Raw genomic sequence first — 11,117 nt, 5'->3', positions numbered from 1 at the left:
AGCTCTCTCAACGAGCCCTGCTAGCTCCCTGAACTGATTCATGTTAGCCTGAAATTGCATGAGGGAGGGTGCAAGAAGGTGTAGCTGGGAATGCATAGAGTGTCCAAATATCCCTTTCAGTGATGGTGCAACATTAGATCTGCTCAGCTGTGACATGAAACTCGCATGAAAGTCAAAATTTGTGGCCCGTTAACCAGCATAAGAGCAGGCTGCTTTGGGGAGGATGGTGCTGTTGGATGCCCCTTGTATTGCTACGTCTGCCTGTTAGTGCAGCTGATCACACACTGTGCGTGTTAAGCTGGAACACCTGGATATCAACCCAAGGGAAACAGAAGCCCCATTGCTCAGCTCTCCAAACGGCCATAGCAAGTGCCACTGAACATTTCCCAAAGGCAGTGGGGAGCTGCTGTGCCTGGGGTGCCGTCGGTGTTGTTTTGTGCTGCTGGTCCTCGCAGTGTGGTGTTTGGGGAACGTGAGGATAGGGGCAAGCTGAGTCTTTGTCACCTCAGTGGGAATGAAGGGTTAATGTGATGGGACAGAAGATTGTCCTGTAGCATTGGGAAGTGACGCTGTCTTTATATATATATAAAAAAATTTGTTCTAGGAGAGCTCTTAAGTGCAGATATGCTTTCCTGGTGAGACATAGATATGTCTGCATTTAACTGCTCCCCTGAAGTCAGACCAGAGCAATCCATTCGGCTGTGGGACAGTGGCCTCAGGAAAGCCATAAATCTTTATTGCTTGGAGACCTTTGAAATTAGACTGGACACACCATGGTGTTCAGCACAGATGAAAGCAATGTGCTTCGGGGAGCAAAGCACAACAGACTACCTCAGGGAATGAACCACCCCTCATGGGGGGAGGACTGGATGCAAATTGTCCTTTTCTGTCTGTAAATTCATGCAGCTGTGTTGGATCTGTTACACTCAAAGACCTATAACACAGTGATCTGCTGCGGAGTACAGTGGCACAACTTTTTATTTTTATTTTTTGATAGCTTAAGCTGGTTTAAGTATTTATTACTTGCCAACCTCTGTTCCTAACTTATCTTGCCCGTTGTCCTCAGAGAGAAAAAAAATGCTTATTTTCTACTGTATCAGTTCCCAAGCAGTCACATAAATGCTGGTGGAAATACCCTTCTGGGGCAGTTGAGGAAGAAGTAATGATGGGAGAGTTGTGAGCAGAAGGGTGCAGACAGGGAGAAAGCCTTTAAAACCATCCCTCAGTGACAGCCGGGTGGGAAGATGGCCTTATTCCAGTTCCTGTTGCTGACCTTCTTAAAGTTACCCTGACCCGGCTAACACATCTTTCAGGGGACAGAGTGAGACCCAGACTGTAGACAGCAAAACCTTATCTCGATTAGTTTTTATGTAAAAGCTAATTTTCAGGGACATTTTAACCAGAAATAGCAGATGTTTACACTATCAAGTTTTGTTGTTCTTGCTTCCTGCAAACTTCAAAAGGTATCTAGTGTTTAATTTATGTTTATTTCACTTATTTAAAAGCAAACAAAAGACACACCCATAAACAGTGAGGTAGAGTATCACATCTTTAACTGACACTTTTGCAGTTTCCCAGGGACATGTTGTTCCCAACTGAGGTAGGTAGCCCCTGAGATTATCATAAGTGGTTGAGTGTACAAAATGGAAAAGATACTGTGGATTTTGTTCATTCCTGGAAACGGAGGATTTGTCAGCCTGTTAGATTATACCTGCTTATCTCAGTCGCTGGCTTCTGCAAGAAGAACACTTACCCGTATATCAGCCTCTTCAGATCACAGCTTGATCTGCTAGGTTAAATGGCTAATTGAAGGTGAGTGCTTCAGTGTGCATTAGTCAAACCCTGTAGTTAAAATGGCAGATAATTTCTTTGTAGCTGCACACAAAGGCAAATGTCTCTGTTTCTTTTGTTCATTGCCATCCCCACAGCCAGCTATGAAGGGCTGCTGGTTTAATTGCGTAATCTAGCAGGACTCAGTGGCAGGGCTTTAACTTAACTCTATCTAAGGCATTTGTGTTATACAGCCACGTTTCCTTCTGCCTTCTTTCTATGCACTTGTTCCACATCTGTCTAAAGCCACACAAGGATATTGGAAGATGCTGTAATCCCAGATGTCTGCTGGAATCTCTGACTGTGTAATTAGCTGTGGCCATCTAAACACTAGCTGGAAAAATGGGTCATTTAGTGAATAATGCTTAGTTTTGGTGCCAACTGTATATATTCAGGCTTCTGCAGACAACATCACAGGCTGTGAAAGTAGCTGTGCCCACTCCTCCTGGAGCAAGGGCTGTGGTGGGCTCTGCCCTTGAAAAAGTTGGGATTGTTTATTTGCTTGTTGGTTTTATTTTTTTTTTTAAGTGCTCCCATTCCTTACTAAATAGAAGGACAGAAGAAAGGAAAGTTGAATGAGTTTGAGTCCAGTCTAAGTCTGCTAATAAAATTACATCATTCGCCCAATTTTTTGTTTTACTTTTGTTCTGGATTGCAGTAGTTCAAACCTTCTGTGAACACCGTCCCTCCTCTTACCTTCTGTCCCTAGAGGTCTCCAAGCACCACACAGAGGCAAGAAATCTCTGTGCCTTTTGACAGAAGAAAGGAAAGTTGAATGAGTTTGAGTCCAGTCTAAGTCTGCTAATAAAATTACATCATTCGCCCAATTTTTTGTTTTACTTTTGTTCTGGATTGCAGTAGTTCAAACCTTCTGTGAACACCGTCCCTCCTCTTACCTTCTGTCCCTAGAGGTCTCCAAGCACCACACAGAGGCAAGAAATCTCTGTGCCTTTTGGAAATATTATCCCCTCTTCTTCCTGTAGGGTAGGGACAATATGAGCAACACAGTGGTTGCACAGAATTCCCTGGTGGAGACAGAAGTTGGCTGTAGCCTTTGTGACTCCCTAGGTCTCTGTAGAGATCTTGGTAACATTTCTCAGTCATTATAGTTGCAGGTTTTTTTGCATCAAAAAGGAGCATCATATCGATTAAAGACAAAAAAGAAAGCAGTCCACCAGGACATTATATGTGTATTCAACCCCATGTCTTTCCTGAGTTGCTCTCTCTGCTCTTTGAATTCTACCAGCTGAGGGATCGTCAGTGCTGGTTTGCTTTCCTCCAGAGCCTTGACCTGAGCACTGGCAGTGTCTGGAAGTTGCACCAGAAAGATGGATCAGGCAGGGTGAAATGTGCTCTTTGGGCCTTGGCCCTTTCTGCTTCATTACTGTGAAAAGCCTACAATTGAATATCAGTTCATTTGTATTCAACCTGGCTGTTCTGCTTTCTGACCTCCTTTCTTGTCTGCAGCTGACATGATGTCACAAGGAAGTGACAGAGCAATGACAGTTTGTGTGTCATGGTCCAATTCTGTTTGAACTTGATTTTCATCTGGTAATGAATCAAGCCACGGGAGTCCAGTCTGGGAAAAAAAGAGAATGTCCCAAGGAAGCAAGCTGAAGCTAGGAAGTTTTTCAGTCCATTTGGAAATAATAATGCATTGCAATGTGCTTTTTCCCTCCATACCAGACCCCTGCAGTCTCACAAGGTAGACTGGGTATAAAAGGGGTTTTGCATTATTTATTAGTGTCCCTCTGTCACACAATAATGAGGGCTATAAAGTATGTAAGAGTTTATAATTGGCTATCTGCAAGAAGTAATCCTAAGGGGGCTGTGTAAGGATCAAATAAATTATGCTTCATTATAGTAGTTATGCCAAGGGTGTTAGAAAATTGTTTTTAGTTGGAGGAAGAAAAAGAAGAAGCAGAAAAAGAAAAAACTCATTACTTTCCAAACCCACTTCTGTCAAAGCTTTTATAGTTTGAGGCAAGATTTTAGTCCTCCTCTTTAAAATTCTTGATGTGTTCAAGATGCTAAATAAGCAGTTGCCAAGACACTTGTACAAATAATGCATAAATGGAGTTTATCTAAATTGTTTTATTAATAAACTTTCCTGAACTCTCCCGTGCAGTTAAGAAGGAATCCCAATTCCCCACTATCCGCCATTGGCACATCAGCTTTCAGAAATGAAACTTTTATCTCTTCTTCTCAGGGGGATATGAATGCCTGTCCCCACCCTTTCCTGAATCTAATTACTGTTCTGATAATTCAGAACAAGGATTCAGTGTCAATAAAATTAAAAAAAAAAAAAAAAAAAAGAAAGGATGAACAGCTGGCTCTGGAAGCTGTGATGGTATAATTTTAAAATGAACATTTACATTTCAGAAAAGCTAGGACGAAAGGGATCTCCATGTTTCTGCCTTAGTTATAGAACTCTTCTGATGTTTTTGGATATAATTTGTGCTACAATGGAGGTGCCCCTGGAGTACATAAGTTAGATAAGGAAAAGTCTTCTCAGATCCAGGACAGTGGGAATATCCCTTCCCTTAGAGCTGGGTATTATACTGGGTATAATGCTGGGTATTATTCTAGTTTTAAAACAGAAAGCCAAGGAAGGACAGAGTTTTCCTCATGCATATACTTGGTTTTGAATTATTGCCAACAGTGCAAATTACCTGCAGAAATAGCGAGCTGAAGACTGTGAATAAAGCTCTGGCTTCACTGAAATCAGTGGCAAAACTGATTGATATCATAACAGCCAGTTGTCCCCCTTTAGATCTACTTGAACGGGTGAGGCTACAACACTGGGCCTGCAAGGTTGCATGTGCTTTTGTATGTTAAATGGTAACACTTTCATAAGTATAAAAATATATCCCATGGCCCTCAAGGGGCCATAGTTGTCCCAGCCCCTGTCCAAGCCATGAAGTGAACTCATGTTCTGGAATACATGAGTAAAACACCTTTTTGTATGGACAGAGCTGTGTGAAAACTATAGAAAGCAGGAGACAACTGCAGGGACCAAGACTGTGGAGGGATTGCAGCCTCTGTAAGTAGCTTGGGGCAGCCTGCACACCAGAAACCTCACCCCAGCTCCAGCCTTGGGCTATTTGCTGAATGCGTGACTCTGCCAAACATCTTTGGCTTGGGAACAGTTGCAGGTGGTTTTATTTGCATCACAGCAAACATAGGTCATTCATTTAATATCTGAAGTATAATCGTCGGATTCAAGCAAGGATCAGCAGCAGGAGTGGCCAGTGAGGAGCTGGATGTGTCACGGGAGTCAGCTGGTTCTGCAATAACGCAAAGCAGTGGTTAGTTGCAAGAATGCAAATAATGGTTAGTACAGAAGGAGAGCTGAAAATAAGGGACTTTTCCTCTTCCTTCTTGAAGACTTTCTGAATTGCCCAAGTGCCATCAACAGTTGCTTCTGCAGCCATCTAACGTTCATCTCACAGCTTGTTCATTTTCTGTTTGTTTCCATTTTTTTTTCTTACATTCTCCCTCTGTCCTTGTAGGAGGTCCAACCAACACTACTATTGCTCCTTAGCACTCACTAGATCCAAATAAGAATGCATTCTTGTATCTAGCAATTGCATGCTCCAGTCACCAAATATTAATCCATTAAGCCAATGATCTTGTAAATTGGAGCAGAAATTTTAAGCACTGGGGATGGCATCAAGGTGCTGATAGGTTTTTATCAAGACAGCCTTTATAGCACAGATGTACTGGAAGAGTCTTCCGCTGCTCATAAAGCATAATTTCTGAAAAGTTTTTAGGAAGAGCGAAGAGTAATGAGCTCTAAGAGCCACACAGTTCATTTTAGGGTTTTGCTAGTTAGTATTGCCATCACTGTCAAGGTCTTCATTTAACTTGATTTAACTCTCCTTTTGGTTTCTCTCAGTTAAAAGCAACAAGTCTGATTCATTATTCAGCTGCTTCTGACATTGCTTTTTGTTTTTTGAAGAAAAAATTCCAGTAAATTGTCAAAGCCAACAGCCACAGAAATCCTCTGGATAGAGAAGGCTGTATGGAATGGCCAATTCTAGCAGGAAAAACTGAATAAAATGGGACTGCTTAGTCCATTGGAGAGAAAGGTGCTACAAAGGGGGAAGAAAATAAACTGCTCTCTCAGAGCCCTGGCATGTTTTTAGCAAAGTTTGGAGAGTAAACTTAATTTACCAGAAGGAAGATTTAGGTTAGACAACATAAAAAGCTTCTGTTGCAGACAGAGCCACAGGAAGATTGTCTTAGAAAGTGGTGGGATCTCCATTGTGAGAGACTTTTTAAGAACAGATGAAATAAGTATTTCTCTTGAAAGGTACAAGTGGAGCTTATCCTGACTTTGAGGCTGAAGGATGGATCAGGTGACTTCTTGATGTCCTTTCCAACCCAAGTTTTCAAGACTTTTTTTGTGTTTTAATGATGCCCTCTGCATAAAAGAGTTTACAAAATGATATAGGAGGAAGATGTGAAGAAAATGACTCAACATAAAGAACTGGAGGGTGCTGAGACATTACTCCATTGCCTTGGGATAACTCATAGGTGGGTGGGGAGAAGAGGATTTTGAAATGAGATCAAAGAAGGTGGCCTCATGAGCTTATCATGGGAAAAACATACCCTTCTACTCAGTTCTTTCCTCTCGTGCACTGGTCTTCGTTACCAGAAAGAGTTAAGTATGTTTGAGATGTTGGTAAGGTTGTCCATACGGATTCTCTCTGGAGAGGATAAGTGGCAGTGCCAAATGTTTCTGAGGTGCAGATGTGCAATATATTTGGAACAAACTGCAGCTCCTATTCAAAATTGTGATTTATCACATTTTGTGTAAAACTGGAAAATGGGACCTATTTGGAGGAAATTGACATGATATTTTTTGCTCTGCGGATTGGGTCAGTTATTGAGTTTGAATGCCTTCAGATAGAAAGCACAGAAAATTCCATATGTTTCATTTGTTTTAAAAATAAAAAGTATCCTTTTCTTGGGTATGTCACATGAAGCAAACTTTAGAGCATGTGAAAATCATGCAGAACAAACCACAGATAGTCTGACAGTATGAAAACAGTGTTTTGAGTGTCTCACAATTCTCATTTGAGCTGTGCTGAACCTTATAATCTCTCATATTGAAAACAAAGTAGCTGAGAATGGGGTAATACTGGTTTTTAGTTTAATTGAGGAAGCCATAGGAATGATCGATTTCACATGGAGTCACATTTCACATTAGATTTCACTCAATTTCTTTTGGTTTTACATTGTAATTTCAGCACAGAGGCAAACTGCACTGAGTATACCTCTGTTGATGCATAAATTAATTCGGGTGTTTAGCTGCAGACTCTGCAGGTAACCTTGTGGATGTGGAGGATAATTAAAAAAACTTCTAACAAGTCCTGCATACAGTAACAAACAATAAATTAAACTGACCTCTCCTTCACCGTGTCCCATGTATTTCACAACACTTAGATGTCTATGACATCCACCAGAGAGCCCTACACTGTAGGGAGAAAGGTGTATTTGTTGGCTGGAGACCTGTGTATCAACTAAGCTGGTGTGTACATTTTTGCAGAGTAGGGGGAGGCTTAAGCCTGTGAAGGAACACTGAGAACAGTATAAAAGGAAAAGTGATTCTCAGCTGTGTTTGGTGACTGTCATTGACTTTTACAGCATTATAGTGGTTTATCTTACTATATTTCCTGTCTAGAGAAGTGATTTCCAAACTTGTTTGATTTGAGGTGTCTTACAGACTCTCCAGTAGAAATGCAGAACCATTCAATCTTTTTTCTAGGTATAGATTGCCTAATAGCACATATGAACTTGCTTGGAATTATTCTTTGGTTTGCCAGAGGGTCTGCAAACCATGCACTGAAAATGCTGCCGTGAAGTCTTGAGTATGGCTGAAGTTTTACTAAAATGTGCAGTGGTTGATCTTCCCTTAATCCTTGGAGAGCTCAACTGAAACAAAACAAACTGAAAAAAAAACAACCCAGGTTAAGTCCTGGGATGTAGTATTCCCCCACTGGATGTATGCTTTACATGAGTTCCAGTTCCCCTGTCACTTTGGGGATATGCTACCGAAGTGATGGAATTGACTGGACAGCTTTGTTGCTTTATCCAGCATCTACAAACTATTGTTTTTCACAGATCAGTGAACTAATAGACATGGAAAATAAATTCTTTGGTACTTAATCCGTGTCTGAATATTTCCAAAGGCTGTGAGAATCTAGAGGCGAAATCACTGGAGTGGTGCTCAGGAGTCAGGTTGCTGTGTTTCCTCATTCTCTCCTCATGTCCTTTGTGAGATCATTTCATGTACCAGAAAATCCTTCGAGCCTGGAGCTTCTGAAAAAGCTCTGGCTAGTTTTTTCTGGTTACTATTGCAATACATATTAATGAAAAGGAATATGCCTCCTCTACTATGAGTAGACGGAGAGTTATGTATTTTGGGAAGTTAGTTATTAAACTACCTTTTATTAATTACAGTAGGCACCCTTGTGTTTCTAATGGAGTGATTTCTATTTAAAAACACTATGTCACATGCCATATGCTGCTCTAGACTCTTTGAACTGTCAAGCATTTGATTCTGAGCCACAAAACGATGGGGTGAGCACACAGATGGGTTGTCACATAAAGAAGTCTGATGGCATGTGATAATGCTCAGGCTTTTTTTTTTTTTTTTCTCCATAAAGCTTATAATGTACAAGCAGTGATCATGGCTTGCCAAACAAAAATGAGCTGACAGTCAAACTCCTGAGTGTTTTCTGGAGTTCTTCAAGCATTTCAGTTCCACTCTGCAGATTCACTCTTGCCTTTAACTGGACCATGTCACATCCTTTTCAGAACACGCTGTGTCAATCATTTTGTTTTGTGATAAACTCTATGAGGATGACACAGAGACTCACCAAAGCTAGTCCTGAGTGGTCTAGCTCTGTGGTAGCAATTGAGGCAAATCAGGGCCATCTTGAAGCAGCAACTTGTTTCCATAGAAATAACTTCTTTTTAAGGTAGAACATAAAAGTTTACACTTAGGAGCAAGACAATTTTTCCTTTAATCTTCTCTTCTTCCTTGACATTATGGTCATTTCCCATAAAGGAAGGCAGAATTCATGGCAGGAATTGAGGCATTTGCATTTTAAGGGCAGAATGTGGGCAGAAGGATAGAAGATAAGGGATGAAATATAGTGTAGGTAACTTTGGGCCAGATTCAATTATGGATTAATACACTTTTAAAAGGTGTTTACAATACAGATATTTTCCCTTGAGGTAGATTTCTAAGCTGACAGTAAGATCAGTAGATATCTAGGGTGAAACTCATTAGCCTGAGTCTAAATACTTTGCCCTGTTGGAGATACCCTAGGGTCTGCAAGACCTCTACGTGGGCTGGCAGGTATGGCAGAGGACTTAGGGGAAACTTGCACTGCTCTGGAGAGGCAGTTGGAGGCCAAGTGAGATACTGAACAGCCCTTAAACAGGCAGAAGGTGCCTGTGTTTAGGTGGCCAAATCCCACTGTGGTCAATACTGCCAGTGGAGCACAATTGCGCTGTTGACCTACAAGTGTCTAGTGCCATTCAAGATGCCCTTGGCTATCCCACCTCCAGCTCCTAGCCCAAGACCGTCTGGCTTTCATGTCTGCCAGTCCCATATGAATGTCTTTGCTGTCTTAGAGTCAGGTAGACTTAGATGCGTCTTCGTCATAGACCTATGTTTATGTGTTCTTTAGGATGAGAAAAATAGCTTCTAGACTCCATTGATTGTTCTGAGAAGGGTCTCAATTCAATTGCCGCTGCAGAGGCATCTGCATATGTTTGATGTGCCCTGTGCCATCTGAGGCACTTAGAAAGGAGGACCCATGCTGTACTGGAGCAGAAGCTGGTCTCCAGGCTGGCTACCCAGATGAAATGCAAGTAGTCCTATGTGCATTCACGTGACTTTAGCCCCAGCTGTCTTAAGCTGAGGTGCCTGAATGATGGAAAAAGAGATTCCTAAAGTCTTTCATGTTGGAAAGGCTGTCAAGACGTCATGTAGTCCAAACTTCCACTTAAAGCAGGACCAACCCTGAATCATGACTACCATAATCACTTTCATACCTCCAAGCATCCCCTTTGACAAACAGAAGCAGCCAGGTCTGGTCTTATCCAGACTGCTTAGTGCTATGTCTTGTGTCTAAACACCGGAGGATTCACAATCTTGATACTCCCCCATTTACCTCATTCATGGGCACATAGCCAGTACATATTGCATGAAGCCCAAGGGAAAAAACCTGGTAAAGCTGGAATCTCTCATATCCAGCTGTCCACACCCAACACTCATGTTTGGGAAAAATAGCCATGGTGAGAGCTGCCTTTTTTTTTTTTTTTTTTTTTGGGGCCTTTTTTTTTCCAAATTTGAACCTTGGTCTCTCATCCCCTGGGATCTGTGGAACTTCTATCTGAAGGATGTTCTACTCAGTACCGAATACTTGCATTGTCATTGGCTGAGAGAATGAAAACGTAAGAAGACTGTGTGATCTGGCAGTATGGGAGTCAGCCTGGACTCTCTGCTTCAGTGAATGTTCATCCTTTAATCAATTGGTGCATCCTCCATTGTGACTTTGTGGCCAGCCGTAGCGCTGCTTAACTATAACCAGTAAAATATAAATTGTATGGGCAGGTAGCTGTTTCCTTGGATCTTTCTAAATCCCCCCGTGTGTGAATGGTGATGTGTAATAAATGGTAATAGAGGAGTTTTCAATGAAATATCAGCTACATACTGTAATTCAACTAGTTCTCAGAAATCATATTACTCCTCCTACTGCATACATAAAATAGGATTAAACTCTTGGATTTCTTAATATCTAGTGCCAGCCTGCACAGACTGTGGAAGCTGTTTACTGCTGCAGTATAACCTAGTTACAAGAAGTACTTCCCAAGGTGATTTTCAGTGATTGGAACTGATGGGAGCTGCAGCCTCCTGGAACCCCCTGCACCAGCACCTATTTTGCAGGGGTTTGAAATCAGAGCTGTGTTACTTACCAGTTACTTTCTGTGGCAGCAGATGCCACAGCCCTGTCACTTGTCCTTTTACCAAATGTCTCTTACTCATTCATTTCCATTTAGTAGCAGTTCTGAGTTTGATTTCTCCACTCTTCCTACTTCACTGTTTCTTTTGGGTTTCTCCTAGCCCCCAGCCCCATTTTCTGAAGCCTTCAGTATTGCTTCAAAAACATCCAGGGCCAAATCAAGCAGACAAAGCCATTACCTTTTGAGTAGCAATGTCGCATCTCTGGGGGGGGGGGGGGAGGAGATTTCCCCCTCTGAGCCTG

Source organism: Pterocles gutturalis, unplaced genomic scaffold (genome assembly GCF_000699245.1).
Source record: "Pterocles gutturalis isolate BGI_N339 unplaced genomic scaffold, ASM69924v1 scaffold49203, whole genome shotgun sequence".
Taxonomy (NCBI): domain Eukaryota; kingdom Metazoa; phylum Chordata; class Aves; order Pterocliformes; family Pteroclidae; genus Pterocles; species Pterocles gutturalis.
Note: the sequence above shows the minus strand (reverse complement) of the source record.